This window comes from Neoarius graeffei, chromosome 11, assembly GCF_027579695.1.
Source record: "Neoarius graeffei isolate fNeoGra1 chromosome 11, fNeoGra1.pri, whole genome shotgun sequence".
NCBI lineage: Eukaryota > Metazoa > Chordata > Actinopteri > Siluriformes > Ariidae > Neoarius > Neoarius graeffei.
Window position 1 is genome coordinate 7,536,513 of NC_083579.1, and position 16,974 is coordinate 7,553,486.

Sequence of the window (16,974 nt, forward strand, 5' to 3'; positions counted from 1 at the left end):
GAAGCTTCACACAAAAAGACACGGATGTATTTTCTCTCTCGCCTTCCTGCTTACATGTTTGCGTGATTGATACGTGCTAGCAGAGACCGCGGTGAGCCAAGCGGAACCATAAAAGGAAATGCATCACCGTGACGTTCTGTCAGAGCTCTGCTTTACGTCACGCTTAAGTAAATCTTGGTTCCTTAAACACAGCGCCATTCACATTCATACCCAGCGCTCATGCTAGCTAACCAAGTGTCACGTTTCATCTCCTCATCATACCGGTCCTGTTCGGAGCACTTTCTTCCGGTTGGTTATCGGTTCTAGCTTTCTGAAAACAGTTCTACTTGGAACCTTGGTTGCCACAGATGGACAACTAAAGGACTCCGGTCTAAATGAATCTCAGGGATTCTCTGGAGAACAGTAGGGTTGTAGGGTTCTCTTGAGAAAGGCAAGAAAATGTCCCTTAACAGGATGAACGTTTCTCATGGGGGTTCCTTTGATGGTTATTCATTCTAGCTTTGGAATTGAGGTTCTTCTTGGAACCGTTTCTGAAAGGGAACCCTATCCGTTTCAGGATCCCGCCAGAGAGACAAGTGACGTTTCTTGAGAGTTTTTGTCTCTGTTGCAGGTTGACCTTTCCGGTGTCTCAGTGTTTAATTACGTGTTCTTGGATTTCACTAAAGGGTCCAACTTGGAAGTCGTTCTGAGACGATGACACACACAGCCCTTTTCGACCCACAGGGAACGGGTTCTTGAACTGGTTCTGTTCAGGATTCTTTGAACCTTGGTGCAAAGCGAATCGGCCCACGTTTTCACCAGTTTTGAACAAAACCGTTTTAATCAAGAACGCGTCATGAGCAGAGGGCGTGGCACTGGAGAAACCAGTTACATTCTGGCTCCAGCTGGGAACTGACTTTTCAGCTTCTGAACCAATTTATTATTGACCGAAACGCCGTTCAAAATTGTGTACGGAGGACAATGGAACCCGCTCCCTGCTGGTGGAAAAGGGGTTCCGTACCAGTTGTGTAATGAAATGAACGTTTGATGCTCGTGTTGGTTGTTCCATTAAAACTCCTGAAACATGACGGCGAGTTACAAAATGCTCGCGATTTTCAGTGTTACACATCTGTAAATACGAAACAATCTACAGATGTGTTAACACTGAAAATCATACGTCAGCACTGTCAGAGCAGAACGCATCCCTTCTGCGCTCTCTCTTCCTCTCTCGCTCTCTCTCTCTTTCTTTCTCTCTTTCTCTCTGTCTTTTTCTTTCTTTCTCTCCTTTCTTTCTTTTTATTTCTTTCTCTCTTCTTTCTTTGTTTCTCTCTCTTTCTCTCTGTTTCTCTTTCTCTGTCTTGTTCTCTCTTTCTTTTTATTTCTTTCTCTCTTCTTTGTTTCTCTCTCTCTCTCTCTTTATTTCTTTCTCTCTTCTTTCTTTGTTTCTCTCTCTTTCTTTCTCTCTGTTTCTCTTTCTCTGTCTTTTTCTTTCTTTCTCTCCTTTCTTTCTCTCTTCTTTCTTTCTCTCTCTCTTTCTCTTTATTTCTTTCTCTCTTCTTTCTTTATTTCTCTCTCTTTCTTTCTCTCTGTTTCTCTTTCTCTGTCTTTTTCTTTCTCTCCTTTCTTTCTTTCTTTCTCTTTATTTCTTTCTCTCTTCTTTGCTTCTCTCTCTCTTTATTTCTTTCTCTCTTCTTTCTTTGTTTCTCTCTCTTTCTTTCTCTCTGTTTCTCTTTCTCTGTCTTTTTCTTTCTTTCTCTCCTTTCTTTCTCTCTTCTTTGTTTCTCTCTCTCTTTCTCTTTATTTCTTTCTCTCTTCTTTATTTCTCTCTCTTTCTCTCTGTTTCTCTTTCTCTGTCTTTTTCTTTCTCTCCTTTCTTTCTTTCTCTTTATTTCTTTCTCTCTTCTTTGTTTCTCTCTCTCTCTTTCTTTCTCTCTGTTTCTCTCTCTTTTTTTTCTTTCTTTCTCTCGCTCTCTCGCTATTATCTCTATTTTCACTTTAATTTTATTTCCTTGTTTATATTTAGGGCTTTGAACCGTTTTTATTGCGATGCCGTGAAATTCCTGCCGGGCTCAGAGACTTGTTTCTGGTTCTTCTCTCATCCAACGCATTTCATTGTAAATTAACTCAGTGTTAACATCCACATGACAAATAAAACTGAACTGATCTCTGTGTGTGTGTGTGTGTGTGTGTGTGTGTGTGTGTGTGTGTGTGTGTGTGTGTGTGCGTACTATGGCCTATCACGCAACATGAATCCTCAGCCGGCGTGTTTCTTTATTCCGCTGTAAAATATTCAGTAGATGAGCAAATCTCAGGTGACACGAGACATCCTGTAGCTCTGAACAGGAAATGAAATCACTTGTCTCTCTGTCACACAATCGCACAGACACACACACACAGTCCTCTGGGCTTTAATTACACACGATGGAAAACAGTGACAAACGCAAGTGTCACCTGAGCTGGGGAACTGATTTGACTTAACGCTCTGGATTCCTTCTACTGACTGAACTGACACCACACACACACACACACACACACACACACGATCTGACTTCAGCATGCATATTTAATCTCACTAGTCCCTGTGGAGTGGAGCGTGGAATATTTTCAGCGTGCTGGGTTCTACAGTCGAGGTTCGAACTCTTGAAAGAGGAAGACGCGTTAAAATCACAACAATAAGTGAATAATCAAAGATGTGCTGGGGTTTTTTTCACCCGTATGGTCTCACACTAACACAGCGACAGCACTGCACGAAAGCCGTGTTACTGAAGAAAGAAAAACTTCTAAACACTGATATGATGAAGATTAGGGGCGGCACGGTGGTGTAGTGGTTAGCGCTGTCGCCTCACAGCAAGAAGGTCTGGGTTCGAGCCCCGTGGCCGGCGAGGGCCTTTCTGTGTGGAGTTTGCATGTTCTCCCCGTGTCCGCGTGGGTTTCCTCCGGGTGCTCCGGTTTCCCCTACAGTCCAAAGACATGCAGGTTAGGTTAACTGGTGACTCTAAATTGAGCGTAGGTGTGAATGTGAGTGTGAATGGTTGTCTGTGTCTATGTGTCAGCCCTGTGATGACCTGGCGACTTGTCCAGGGTGTACCCCGCCTTTCGCCCGTAGTCAGCTGGGATAGGCTCCAGCTTGCCTGCGACCCTGTAGAACAGGATAAAGCAGCTAGAGATAATGAGATGAGATGAGATTATTGTTGTTGTTTTCAGTGGAAGGAGTCTCCAGTGTCAGCGCTGAGTAACAGCTGAATTAAAGACGTAACGGCATGTTTTCTGACAGCTTCAGAACAGAGGAGTTGATGCGAATGCTCCTTCCATAAATGTTCAATAACAAGTGTAAGTTATAGCGATTGAAACTACACTCACCGGCCACTTTAATAGGAACGTGTTGTTGATTCTAAGACCCCTGTTCTTGGCTGCAGGAGCGGAACCCGATGCGTTCTTCTTTCTCCTGTTGCGTGCTGAGATGCTTTTCTGCTCACCACGGTTGTAAAGAGTGATTATATGAGTTACTATATCCTTCCTGTCCATTTTCTGATCTCGGAGCCTCTCTTATCAACAAGGTGTTTGTTTCCACCCACAGAACTCTCACTCACTCGATGATGTTTTTTGTTTTTCGCACCATTCTGTCTGTGTAAACTCGAGACTGTTCAGTGTGCGTGAAAACCCCTGGGAGATCAGCAGTTTCTGAAATACTCAAACCAACACCTGTGCCACAGTGAAAGAAAGTCACACTTCGAGATCGCAGGTTTTCCCGTTCTGAAGTTTGAACCTTGTGAGCATTAATTAACTGAAGCTCCTGATTTGTATCTGCGTGATTTGATGCATCGTGCTGCTGTCGAGGGATCGGCTGATTAGAGAACCGCATCAAACAGAACAGCACGTGGATGTGAGGGTGTTCCTAATAAAGTGGCCGGGAAGATGCATCGCTTCATCCAGCCTAGTCATCTGTCATGTCTTCTAACACATACAGTGGTGCTTGAAAGTTTGTGAACCCTTTAGAATTTTCTATATTTCTGCATAAATATGACCGAAAACATCATCAGATTTTCACACAAGTCCTAAAAGTAGATAAAGAGAAACCAGTTAAACAAATGAGACAAAAATATTATACTTGGTCATTTATTTATTGAGGAAAATGATCCAATATTACATATCTGTGAGTGGCAAAAGTATGTGACCCTTTGCTGTCAGTATCTGGTGTGACCCCCTTGTGCAGCAATAAATGCAACTAAACGTTTGCGGTAACTGTTGATCAGTCCTGCACACCGGCTTGGAGGAATTTTAGCCCGTTCCTCCGTACAGAACAGCTTCAACTCTGGGATGTTGGTGGGTTTCCTCACATGAACTGCTCGCTTCAGGTCCTTCCACAACATTTCCATTGGATTAAGGTCAGGACTTTGACTTGGCCATTCCAAAACATTAACTTTATTCTTCTTTAACCATTCTTTGGTAGAACGACTTGTGTGCTTAGGGTCGTTGTCTTGCTGCATGACCCACCTTCTCTTGAGATTCAGTTCATGGACAGAGGTCCTGATATTTTCCTTTAGAATTCGCTGGTATAATTCAGAATTCATTGTTCCATCAATGATGGCAAGCCGTCCTGGCCCAGATGCAGCAAAACAGGCCCAAACCATGATACTACCACCACCATGTTTCACAGATGGGATAAGGTTCTTATGCTGGAATGCAGTGTTTTCCTTTCTCCAAACGTAACGCTTCTCATTTAAACCATAAAGTTCTATTTTGGGCTCATCCATCCACAAAACATTTTTCCAATAGCCTTCTGGCTTGTCCATGTGATCTTAAGCAAACTGCAAATGAGCAGCAATGTTCTTTTTGGAGAGCAGTGGCTTTCTCCTTGCAACCCTGCCATGCACACCATTGTTGTTCAGTGTTCTCCTGATGGTGGACTCGTGAACATTAACATTAGCCAATGAGAGAGAGGCCTTCAGTTGCTTAGAAGTTACCCCGGGGTCCTTTGTGACCTCGCCGACTATTACACGCCTTGCTCTTGGAGTGATCTTTGTTGGTCGACCACTCCTGGGGAGGGTAACAATGGTCTTGAATTTCCTCCATTTGTACACAATCTGTCTGACTGTGGATTGGTGGAGTCCAAACTCTTTAGAGATGGTTTTGTAACCTTTTCCAGTCTGATGAGCATCAACAACGCTTTTTCTGAGGTCCTCAGAAATCTCCCTTGTTCGTGCCATGATACACTTCCACAAACATGTGTTGTGAAGATCAGACTTTGATAGATCCCTGTTCTTTAAATAAAACAGGGTGCCCACTCACACCTGATTGTCATCCCATTGATTGAAAACACCTGACTCTAATTTCACCTTCAAATTAACTGCTAATCCTAGAGGTTCACATACTTTTGCCACTCACAGATATGTAATATTGGATCATTTTCCTCAATAAATAAATGGCCAAGTATAATATTTTTGTCTTATTTGTTTAACTGGGTTCTCTTTATCTACTTTTAGGACTTGTGTGAAAATCTGATGATGTTTTAGGTCATATTTATGCAGAAATATAGAAAATTCTAAAGGGTTCACAAACTTAAGCACCACTGTATGCATAGATACACACATGCACACACATGCACGTTCTGGGTTCATTGATTGTCCAGCGTGTGCTCCTTTGAAGTCGTTTGAGCCGACCGAAGCGTCCACGTCACCGCCGCTCACGGCTTCAAAAGAGCCTCATATCTGCTGCGTCTGATTGATCTTTTCTATGATAGGGTCCTTTTGCGAGCGCGTCTGATGATATAAATTCTTAGGATTACCCGAGTCACCCAGGAGACGCCGGACACAGTCATTTCCTGCACTTAAAGCCTGGATGAGATGACTGGGGGGAAAAAAAATCCATCGATACGGATCTGAATCAGGAACGATGGAGCACTCGGAAATTTTCACAAAAGTTAACTTGTAGAGAATCGATCCATATCGAAATGTGCTCAATATTTAATCATCTGTAATTTATATTCTGGTACAAGTCGGGTAAAATACAGGGAGATGCAGTAAGACAGAGGATTCGGGAAAGAGTGATAAAGCTGTGTGTCTCATCAGCAGGACGTCTGTAATCATTTTTTACGTCTCGGGTGTCAGGGATGAAACTCTTGCGTCTGGACAGAGATACAATAACCACAGGGAATTTCTAGCCCACGTGGTCACGTGATCACAGCTCCGTGTCCGAACGGTTGGAGTCGAGAAGGGACTTTGGCTCTTATCTCTGTTTGGGACGAACCAAAGTTCCGGCAACAGTTTGATAATAAAATTAAAAAAAAAATAGCCTCAATGAGGCTGGAGCTTGTACCGACCACTGCTGTTGTGTGCGAGTTTGAAATCTGATCACTCCTGTAGGAGGAGTAGCGATTTTCATGAAATTGCATGTGACTCCTCTGTAGCCTCATCGATGGTAGGTGGCACCACCTGGTGAACAATTCATGTCTTTAGAGTCTTCTGGGTGAGTTTCAGTGAAAACGTTGTAGGAGTTTACGAAGAGTAGCGTTTAATGTGACGAGTCACCCAACAATTTCAGACGCCCATAAAATCGTAAATATGACTAATGGCGGCATCGTCTTGACAAATTTTCTACACACCAACCTGGGGAACATTCCATATGAGTTTGATTGAAAACTGAAATCTTGTAGGAGGAGTAGCGATTTTCATGAAATTGCATGTGACTCCTCTGTAGCCTCATCGATGGTAGGTGGCGCCACCTGGTGAACAATTCATGTCTTTAAAGTCTTCTGGGTGAGTTTCAGTGAAAACGTCGTAGCAGTTTACGAAGAGTAGCGTTTAATGTGACGAGTCACCCAACAATTTCAGACGCCCATAAAATTGTAAATATGACTAGTGGCGCCACCATCTTGACAAGTTTTACACGGCCAACCTGGGGAACATCCCCTGTGAGTTTGATCAAAATCTGATCACTCCTGTAGGAGGAGTAGCGATTTTCATGAAATTGCATGTGACCCCTCTGTAGCCTCATCTATGGCAGGTGGCGCCACCTGGTGAACAACTCTTGTTGGTATGTCTTTAGAGTCTTCTGGGTGAGTTTCAGTAAAAACATCCCAGCAGTTTATGAAGAGTCGCGTTTAATATGACGAGTCACCCAACAATTTCAGACGCCCATAAAATCGTAACTATGACAGGCGGCGCCACCATCTTGACGACTTTTATGCACACCCACCTGGGGAACATTGTATGCGAGTTTGATCGAAATCTGATCAATCCTGTAGGAGGAGTCGCGATTTTTGTAAACTGGGGACGGACGACGGCTGACGCGTGACTGCATAAGCTCATCTGGCCTGGCCTAGGACCAGATGAGCTAACGAAAATCACAAAAGTATACGAGAAGCGTCCACTTTTCTTGCAGGATTCCTGACTTGCTTGTAAACTGACTAAATGCTGAAACTAAACGACTCGTAATTACAGTATGAGCAAAATATTTGCAAGGGCACAAAATCAACCTGTTCAACCAGCTAGTGGACGAATAAAACAGTTTTAACGAGACTTACATGAAACTCTCGTGAATATTTTGTGTAAAATGTGTTAAGGCCAATTTATGCTGACAACGCAGTCCTCGCAGATGGCGTCTGCGTAGCCCCCCTCCTTCGCAGACGCTCTGCGCGCACCTCCCAAAAATTGTGACCACCGCAGAAGCCTCGCAGACAGCGTCGCAGACAAGAGGGCTCCGATTGGTCCACTCTACATCCGCTGTACACGCACTTCCGCTTCCCTACTTTCCCGGTTTGGTTTGTTTTCACGACCGCCATTTTTAAAAACACGAGCGAAGATGGAGCAGCACGAAGAGCGGTTGATCGAGGAAGTGAGGAAGTACGTACATCTATACGACTCCAGTTCTAGTCATTATAAGTAACCGGAGGATAAAAACTCCACTAACCACACCCACCAACTACTCCTAGCGATTTCGCGACTTCGTGCCCCCTTGCGTTGTGGCGGTGAATAACATCGCGCACGCCTATTACTCCCCGCTCAACGATAAATTACAACTGTCTGCGAAAAGCTATCTGCGAAAGCCTTGTCGCAAGAGCATGCAGAGGCCCTTAGTAAATAATCCCACGTTATTTTTTTAAAAAGCAACTTAAAAATAAGCGCTGGATAAAAACCCATCTATCTTATGGAAATAAAGATACAAATTTCGTTATCTGGTGGTCAAGTGTTTATGAGATACGTTGCCTTGCACTTACAATCCGGTTCCCTGTGGTGGTAGTCTGATGTAGTTCGTATGTACGGCCGTCATACGGCCGCGCAAGCCATCAAAACTCAGATCGATGCGTCACCATATTCTCTTAAGTATGGAGCTTCGCTATAACTTCTAGAGTTTATTTGTTGGACACAAACCATGTGACAGATTTCTGGCCACGCCCCCTCCTATTTCCTCCAAATCAAGGCCACGAGTGATACCACAGTCCCTCGACAATGGTTATGGGGTATTACACGGTGAGGGAACCTTCCACACGGTCTCCAAGCAGCACGAACTCCATGCAGATCATTTTAATAATCTGAATGAGCTGCTCAGGAATTCGACTTGAGCTCCTTGCGTAAGTGGATTCTCAATCCGAATATAAACGCTGACATAACTTCTGCGCTCAAGTCGCCAACGCTGAATACAACCCAGAAGGTGTAAACACAGCTACACGGTGCTTTCTTCAGCAAGAAGAAAACACTCTTTCCTCACATGCTCAGAAAATGGAGGCAGTGGCTTGTGAAGGATACGGTGGAGTTTATTCCTCTTGAATTTATGTAGGTCAGTTCGATTTCATTCGAAGAAGGAAAGACCTTCGGAGCCAATAAGCCATTCATCTTCAAGCTTGGGATTATAAATAAAGCGTATAGCGTTTTTTTAGTTCGATCATCATCTTTTCCTCCATCCTTCCCCCTCTCTCTCTCTCTCTCTCTCTCTCTCTCTCTCTGAAGAGGATCGATAGTTCTTTTGCCAAGCCATAAATTCTCCTCTTCCTTTATCACTTCCTGTCTGGTCTGGAGGTCTGTACAGACTCGCAGCAGATCAATAATTTTTTTTTAGTGTCGTGTTAACAGAAGCTTGAATAGACGAAGTAAACACTAGCTCTAAAAATCAAATGTGTAGACTAGCCGACTAACACACTGACTAGATGCAGCTAGTAGGGAAGAAAACAGTGAGGTGGACGGTGAAGAAATGCAAGCACGCGGTAAAGAACGCAGATGAAATGTACCGTCTTAGTCTGAAAATATTTCCGACTAGACGAAGCCAATTCTACACCCAACTGCACAAGACCACACTGGGAAAAAAAATCCCCCATGCCACAGTTTGCGTTTCACTCTCCGATTTCACTCAGCTAGCTACTCGGCTTTAATGTTTAAATCCGAGTCATTAAAAAAATTTCGAGTCGAGTCCACTATTGATCAGAGTCAAGTCTGAGAACAACCACATCAGGAAACCAAACAAGGAAATAAGGCTCGGTAATGTGTCAGCAATGCAACTCAATACTTCGCAAAGGACGTGTGTTCACAGTTTTTATATAGACGCACTGATTGCGCCTTAATTCTGTGCAAGTGCGAGCCGTTTACAAAGCACGTATGAGAGTCCGCTTGGTGTGTGCGCTGTCCGGAGTCTATCTGATGCATGCGCCAAGGCGCGCAGGTGCGACACTCTTGCACGAAATTAGTACAAAATTAATGTACATATAAATATCTTATGTGAAATTATTATGGCATGTTACAAAAAAAAAGAAAGAAAAAATCGGAGTCCTCGACTCCAATTTACGAGTCCAAATGCAGTTAATGCACGAGTCCGAGTCCAAATGGGAGTCATCAGTGCTCAAGTCAAGTCACGAGTTCTTACACTGCAAAAAATGGCCTTTCAAAAATAAGAAATAAAAGATTAAAACAAAGCATATTTGCTTGAATCAGGTGAAAAAAATCTGCCAATGGAACTAGTCAAATTTGACTTGGTAAGATTTCTTAAAGTAAGATGAAAAATCTAACCTGTTTTTAGATGAAATAATTCCAAAATAAGATTGGGGGACTTATTATGCGAGATCTGATTAACTCAAAATAATCAAAATAGTTCTTATAACAAGATCGTACTTCTTACATTTAGCCATTCAAGTCATTTTTATTTATTTCATTTTAAGGGTATTTCATTTAAATTCATGACAAAGTCTTAGCAGTAAAAACTGAATTTAAAGTGCTGATGACACGTTTTTGACATCTTTGGCGATGTTTTATAACGTAAAAAGTAATTCCCGATGATCCATATATTAATTCACGAAGGCGCCTATTTTACAAGTTATGATAAAAAACGCGGCTATTTGGGCAAATTTGACGGGGCTGCAGCACCCAGGGGACGAAAGAGGAGGAGGAGCTATATGACGTCAGCGAAAGAACCTTCCTCCTAACTTACCCGTTTGTTGTTGATGCGACAGGTGTTCAGTTTATCATTATTAGTATTATTATTATACATTATTATACATTTTATATATATATATATATATATATATATATATATATATATATATATATATAGACCCTGAAGCTGCCGCCAGGCGCCGCTAAAACCACCATTTAGAATTTGAGCCGCCGCCAGCCAATAATTTTGTAAGCCAATTTGAGCCGCTATCTAATAAAATTTGGCTGAGCCACTAAGAATTGTGTACATCAAATAATGGGTTTATCCACATCATGAGCTACAAGAAAAGTGACACAAACATGATCAACTGTACACACTAGTAGTAACACAATAGAGACGTATAGGCATACACTGTAGAGATTTAGAACTGATATCACAGCACAGAGAGCCACCACAAGCTTGCCGTTGTGACTACCTGTCTGGCTTCCCGCCCCTCACACCGTTACCACGATACACTGGGGAACCCGGGAACCCACCCAGAGCATCAATCGACTCCGATATCGACGAGATGGCTGCATTCTTTGCCGCTGCTGAGGGAAAGTGTAAAGGTATTTTTGTTTGTTTGTTTGTTTGTTTCACATACTTCAAGATTGATAAAAAAAAAAAAAGTACTCCACCACTCTACTTTCATCATAGTAAGATAGCTGCCAGTCCTTCACTGGTCATTGCTAGTGAGAGCAGATAGCTAGATGCCTTCCTCGAACAATCCAGATTAGCTTATTATTAGCATTGAACTACAATCTTGCTAGATTTATATTTACAATGAAGTAAGAGACCAGGGGACCTGTGGTAATTTGCTATTTATTCCCCCCATTTGTTTGATCCGTTCGCCCGGATATATGCCACACAGTGACGTCCAGTATCAGCCATTTGTAGCCGTAAACATTTTGGTGGCTGCAGCAGCCATTAAGGTTTTGGCTGAGTCAGCTAGCCAGCCAATAATTTCATCAGCCAGCCATTATCCTGAAAACAAACGGCTTCGGGGTCTATATATATATATATATATATATATATATATATATGAGTGATTCCACGCTTATGGGTACTGAAATGGGGACATGAACTTATTTTTAAAAATTCACCTAAAACCATTTCTTTTTTTTTTTTACCATCAGGTCACAAAACATGTAATCTTTAATGAATGATATGTTAAAAGATAACTTTAATTTTCTGAGATGTAATAAAAACATATTTATATGCCAAAGTCAGAACGTAACAGAAGTGTTGTGGACATATAGATTCTCAATTTTAACAATGTAGAATTACTTTTTGAAACATAGGAAGGTGATGTTTTAGCAAATATAATTAATAAACATGTGTAGTAGAATAAACATACACATTCTTTCAATAAGATTAACATGGTATATAGCTAGATTGTAATTAATTTGTAACAGACGCGAGATGGACAATCGTAACAGAAGTAATGGAACAGACATCATTTTGGAACTCACAGGCTTGACTTTGGCATATAAATATGTTTTTATTACATCTCAGAAAATTAAAGTTATCTTTTAACATACCATTCATTAAAGATTACATGTTTTGTGACCTGATGGTAAAAAAAGAAATGGTTTTAGGTGAATAAGTTCATGTCCCCATTTCAGTACCCATAAGCGTGGAATCACTCATGTGTATATATATATATATATATATATATATATATATATATATATATATATATATATATATATATATAGTTAATATGCCTTCGCGTTGTGTTGCCGGCTTTTGCTCCAAAACCCACAAGGATGGGGTAAGTTTATTCAAGTTTCCCAGAGATCCCGAGCTGCATGCGAAGTGGGTGAAGCAAGTCAGGCGCACTCGTGACAAGTGGGAGCCCTCACCAACATCCGTCCTGTGCTCTGAACACTTCGATTTGGATTGTTTTGACACCCTTCCCAGCTTAAAGGAATCTCTTGGGTGTTCAGTTCAGCACAAACGTGTGCTGCTACCATCAGCAGTGCCTACAGTATTCCGAAGGGGGTCTACTAGTAGCTATGCCGGATCCAGCAGTCGCCTGGGACAAGCCGACTCCTCCAAACACAGTCCAACTGTCAGAACATGTGCTGAGAAACGACATAAGATAAAGGTACGTAGAGCTATAGACTGCTCCGACATGATGCTAAAAATAGTAACCATGCGGTCTGCGCGGCCGTCTTGGAAGTGACTCGCTCCAGAGCGCTCATAGAGTACACATCATAGAGTACACGTTCATGATAATCATAAATGTAATCATAAAGTCGGCGTGATATCAGTCATGTATTTGCTTGTGAAAGCTTGCGGCTTTCATGTAACTGCCGCCTAGCGACGAGAGGCAAAGGGTAAAGAGGGTAGGCTATCATAGATTCTATTCGGAAGAGATCAACACATGATTGCTTAAAAATTAGGTATTTTAACAATTTGCATCTGTTTTGTGATTATTGTGACACTTGTGTGTTCTATAGAACTGTATGTCTTATCAGCACATCGAGGATCTTCCACCGGAGGCTTTAGCAAGTACTCGTAGCAACACTACACTTTACCCTTTGCCATGCGTTGTTAGGGAACGGTAGCAAGTACCCCGATGACCGACTTCAAGAATATGTAGAAAAAATTTAGAAATTATACTTTCCAAAAGTCATTTGAGCTTAGCGTATTGCATTTCCATTTATATTGTAGGTTCTTGCTGATGTTTTTGCGGAGTATGACGCAGCTGCTGAATCAGAAGCTGCAGAGTTTGTATGTACTAGTTGTGAACATTCACATTATCATCAATCTCATTTATTTAAAATCAGATAAAATCATGCCATCATGATCACTGCTTCAAGTACCAGTATTTGGTTGTTGAAGAGCTAGCACTAGAGAGTTCACCGGCGTTTTCATGCGCCATTTCCATTGAGTAGAACAGCCAGTGAACCGCAGCGTGTTCTTCCGCTGACGTCACAGCATGGCCGCGAGCCACGGACCCAGTTTTCTTGCGCTGTGCAATTAAAAGTTGGATATTCGCGTAACAACAGCTGCTTTTCACGTAATTATAACAGAAATCTAACATGTTTGCCATGTTGTATAGTTTATTTAAGAAATTGCATAGAGTCATGTTCGTGTCATCAGCACTTTAAGATTCCACTTCCCCAGGACCTCAGGCACCAAAAAAAAAAAAAAAGTCTACGCATTTTGACTTGCAGTGCTTACACAACGCCAAAGCAACAGTGCATTTTGGGGGCACTGACTATTCATGTGTACGAGGGGTTTACAAGATCAGGCACAAAAAAAAACCCAACCAACCAACCAACCAACCAACCAACCAACCAAACAAACAAACAAACAAACAAACAAACAAAAAACCCACTGAACTTAACTCACAGCATTCCAAAAAGACCTCACTAAAACGCCCTCCACTCACTCATAGCCTTTTTGAAGGCACTTGTCTGGTCTAGAGTCTGTACAGCATCTAGACCAGGGGTGGGCAATTATTTTTTCCATGGGGCCACATGAGAAACAGAAAATTTTGTGGAGGGCCGGACCAAAAGGCTGAACTAAATTCTGCATAATATTAATTGTATTTCTTTACATAAAGCAGTAAATAACATTGTTTTTACAAGCTGCTAAGACTGGTAAGAGTCTGGGGAAAAAACGAGGTTGCCTTACAAAAAATGTCATTTATTCAATCAAATTTCCCAAAACAATGCTTAACAAAATGTGAACGTTTGTACCATTTTTTTTTCAGTCACATTCACCCCAAAACACAATAAAGACATCACAATATTGTCTTTCTACTCCAAATATCAAGCAAGTTACATCATATTATAATAATGATGCCCACATTTGTAGTCTAATCACCTCATTTGGTGCTTTTCATTTGGTAATGCCGACTCAAATTGTAGTCTTTGAACACGGCGATCTGCTCTCTGCAAACTAAACACACGGCTTCATCTCTGACTTCAGTAAATAAATACTTAGCAGTCCGTGTTTTGTTGAAAGCTCTGCATTTGGCATCTACCTTTCTTCTTTTTGCGGACATTTTGGGGACTAAAGTCTTCTTGTGATCTGCTCGCAACAACTTCGATTCGGTGTCGGTATCAGATCTACAGATCGGCTCCGGCGCCTGCTAGTGACGTCACACTATGTGATTGGCTGGACCGTTTGAAGGATGACGTACAAGTTTGTGGTTGGTCTGGACAAATTACGGAAGTAGTTATCGCAGGATTAGGTTTCGCGGGATTTCATGTCATGCTCATGTCGTGCACATTGCGTTTTTGTTGAACACAACTTCAAAATAAAAGCAATGCACATTCAATCCATGCATGAGGTAAAATTAGAAAATACGTTTATTTTGTAATTTCTAATTAACCTTACGCGGGCCGGTCAGAATGAGTGAGGAGGGCCGCGGGCCCGCGGGCCGTAAAATGCCCAGGTCTGATCTAGAAGGAGCTCACTCTGAATGACTGAGAAAACAGTCGCAGTAAACTTAGGATCTGTAAGGTGGAGTTGAATTGTAATGAAAGATTCAAAGATTTCAGTAAAGTTCATTTATTCCCAAAACAAGCATACTTTGTTTTGTTTTTTTCCTGAAACAAGATGAACCGCATTTGACAAATGTCCAAAATGTACTTACTTGTTTTAAAGGTCCCATGGCATGAAATTTTCACTTTCTGAGGTTTTTTAACGTTAAAATGAGTTCCTCTGACCTTCTTAAGTCACCCCAGTGGCTAGAAATTTCATAATTTGTAAACCAAACTATGCCCAACATTTGAGAATGGCGCATCAAAACGGCGCGTTGATAAGCTCTTCCCTTTACTACGTCAGCAAGGGAGATGATCCCCACGCCCCCCCTCTGGATTCCCACCCACTGTATGGACTGCCCCGCCCAGTTGTAGTGAGGAGACCATAGAGGGAGGACACAACAACATGGCATCACCTAAGCGAGCGAAACATGGAAAATGCGCTGTACATGGATGTGACAACACAGAAAAGAGTCTGTTTTTCCTGCCGACGGGAGAGCCCCTGAAGACGCAGTGGCTTAATTTTATTTACTCCAATAATACGCCGTCGAGTCTACCTAAGACGGTGTATGTTTGTCGGAAGCATTTTCCTGAGGAATGTTTCCACAACTTGGGACAGTACAGGGCAGGTTTTGCACATCAACTGTCACTGAAGCCTGGGTCCGTACCAAGCATCCCTGCCGCATCAGCCACAAACACCGAACAAGTAAGTGTATAACTGTTAAGTCGTTTTGCCGTGTTTTAAAATCGGTGCCACGTTAGCCTTGCAATGGCTACATTAGCTGTGCAGCTAACCGCTTCCTGCAGTTAGCCAGGTAATCTGCGCAACAAAACTAAAGAGCATGCAGCATGCTCTGTTAAACTGAGTTTAGTCTGGAAATTGACTGTAACTTATGAGCTTATGTTTGACTATTGCTCCGCAACGCATGTCTTCTGTTGGATAAGCGCTATGTTGCTGTAGTTGCTGCTTCTATCCTCTTTGGTTATGGAGTGCGTGTTCAAGCCTAGGGTATTATACGTTCGTAAACTACCACTCCGAACACTCTCACTCTCTGTTCTCTGTGTCACGTTGAGTTTACGAAAGGAGTCCGAGGGAGAACGGGGTTTTGTCTTAGCAGCGTGGCTGCAGGCGCTGATAGCAGCGAGTATGTGTGCGCGCAGCTTGGTCAATTCCCTCCCCCTCCCCCCATGGCCCGCCCCTACCCTCTACCCTTCCCCGCCTCCTGCTTCTCATTAGCAAAACGACGCACTGGGAAAAGCGCTGAAATGGGGCTTTCTCCCAGGAGGCTATATTTACGTGCCGAGGGTTCATTTCGAGAAAGGCTGCGGATATAACATCCGGAAACCTCCACGAGCCCGTTTAAAGCATCAACAAACCACCATGCCATGGGACCTTTAAAAAAAACTTGTTTTATTTTCAAAGGTGCTCCAAATAAGACTTTTTCAAGACATTTTGTCTATACAAGATTTTCAAGATGGACTGTCTAAAAACTAGCCTTTCTAGCTAAATGAGGTTTTGCTTGTTGGGCAATTATGTCTTATAATAAGGGTGGCGAGATGTTTTGACTTGAAAATAGACAAATAAACTTCCTAAGATTTTTATTTTTTGCAGTGTAAAATTAGGGCACGAGTCGGACTCGAATCCGAGTCCTGGACTCGAGTACTACAAACCTGGCTAGCTAGCTTTCAGGCGCTACTGAGGCTGGAGTTGAGCATGGTGATTGAACTTCGAATTACTATCAGGTGCACTCAGATGTAAATGTCTTAAACGGGGCTCTGTTGACAGACACGAGCTTCCACGGTGTGCGTGCTCAGTTTCAGAAAAAATTACTTCTAATCGGACATATTTACAGTACTAATCTGGCGCTTTAATGGCAAAATCTGCTGGCAGAATAAGACCATCTCGAGCTTGAAAGGAGAAAAATGTCCAGAAATAGGCTTCATGATCTTATATTTGTTTGAAGTGTCCTGCAAAAGTATTCATCCCCCTCGGTGTTTGTCCTGTTTTATCGCATTACAAGCTGGAATTAAAATGGATTTTTGGGGGTTAGCGCCGTTTGATTTACACAACATGCCGACCACTTTAGAGTGCACA

At 42.3% G+C, this 16,974-nt stretch overlaps 1 protein-coding gene across 4 annotated transcripts in view; it reads right to left on the bottom strand.

The window, feature by feature from the left end:
* The window catches only part of stac (SH3 and cysteine rich domain), a 248,919-nt gene that overhangs the window by 142,967 nt on the left and 88,978 nt on the right, over nt 1-16,974 (bottom strand). The window lies entirely within an intron of this gene.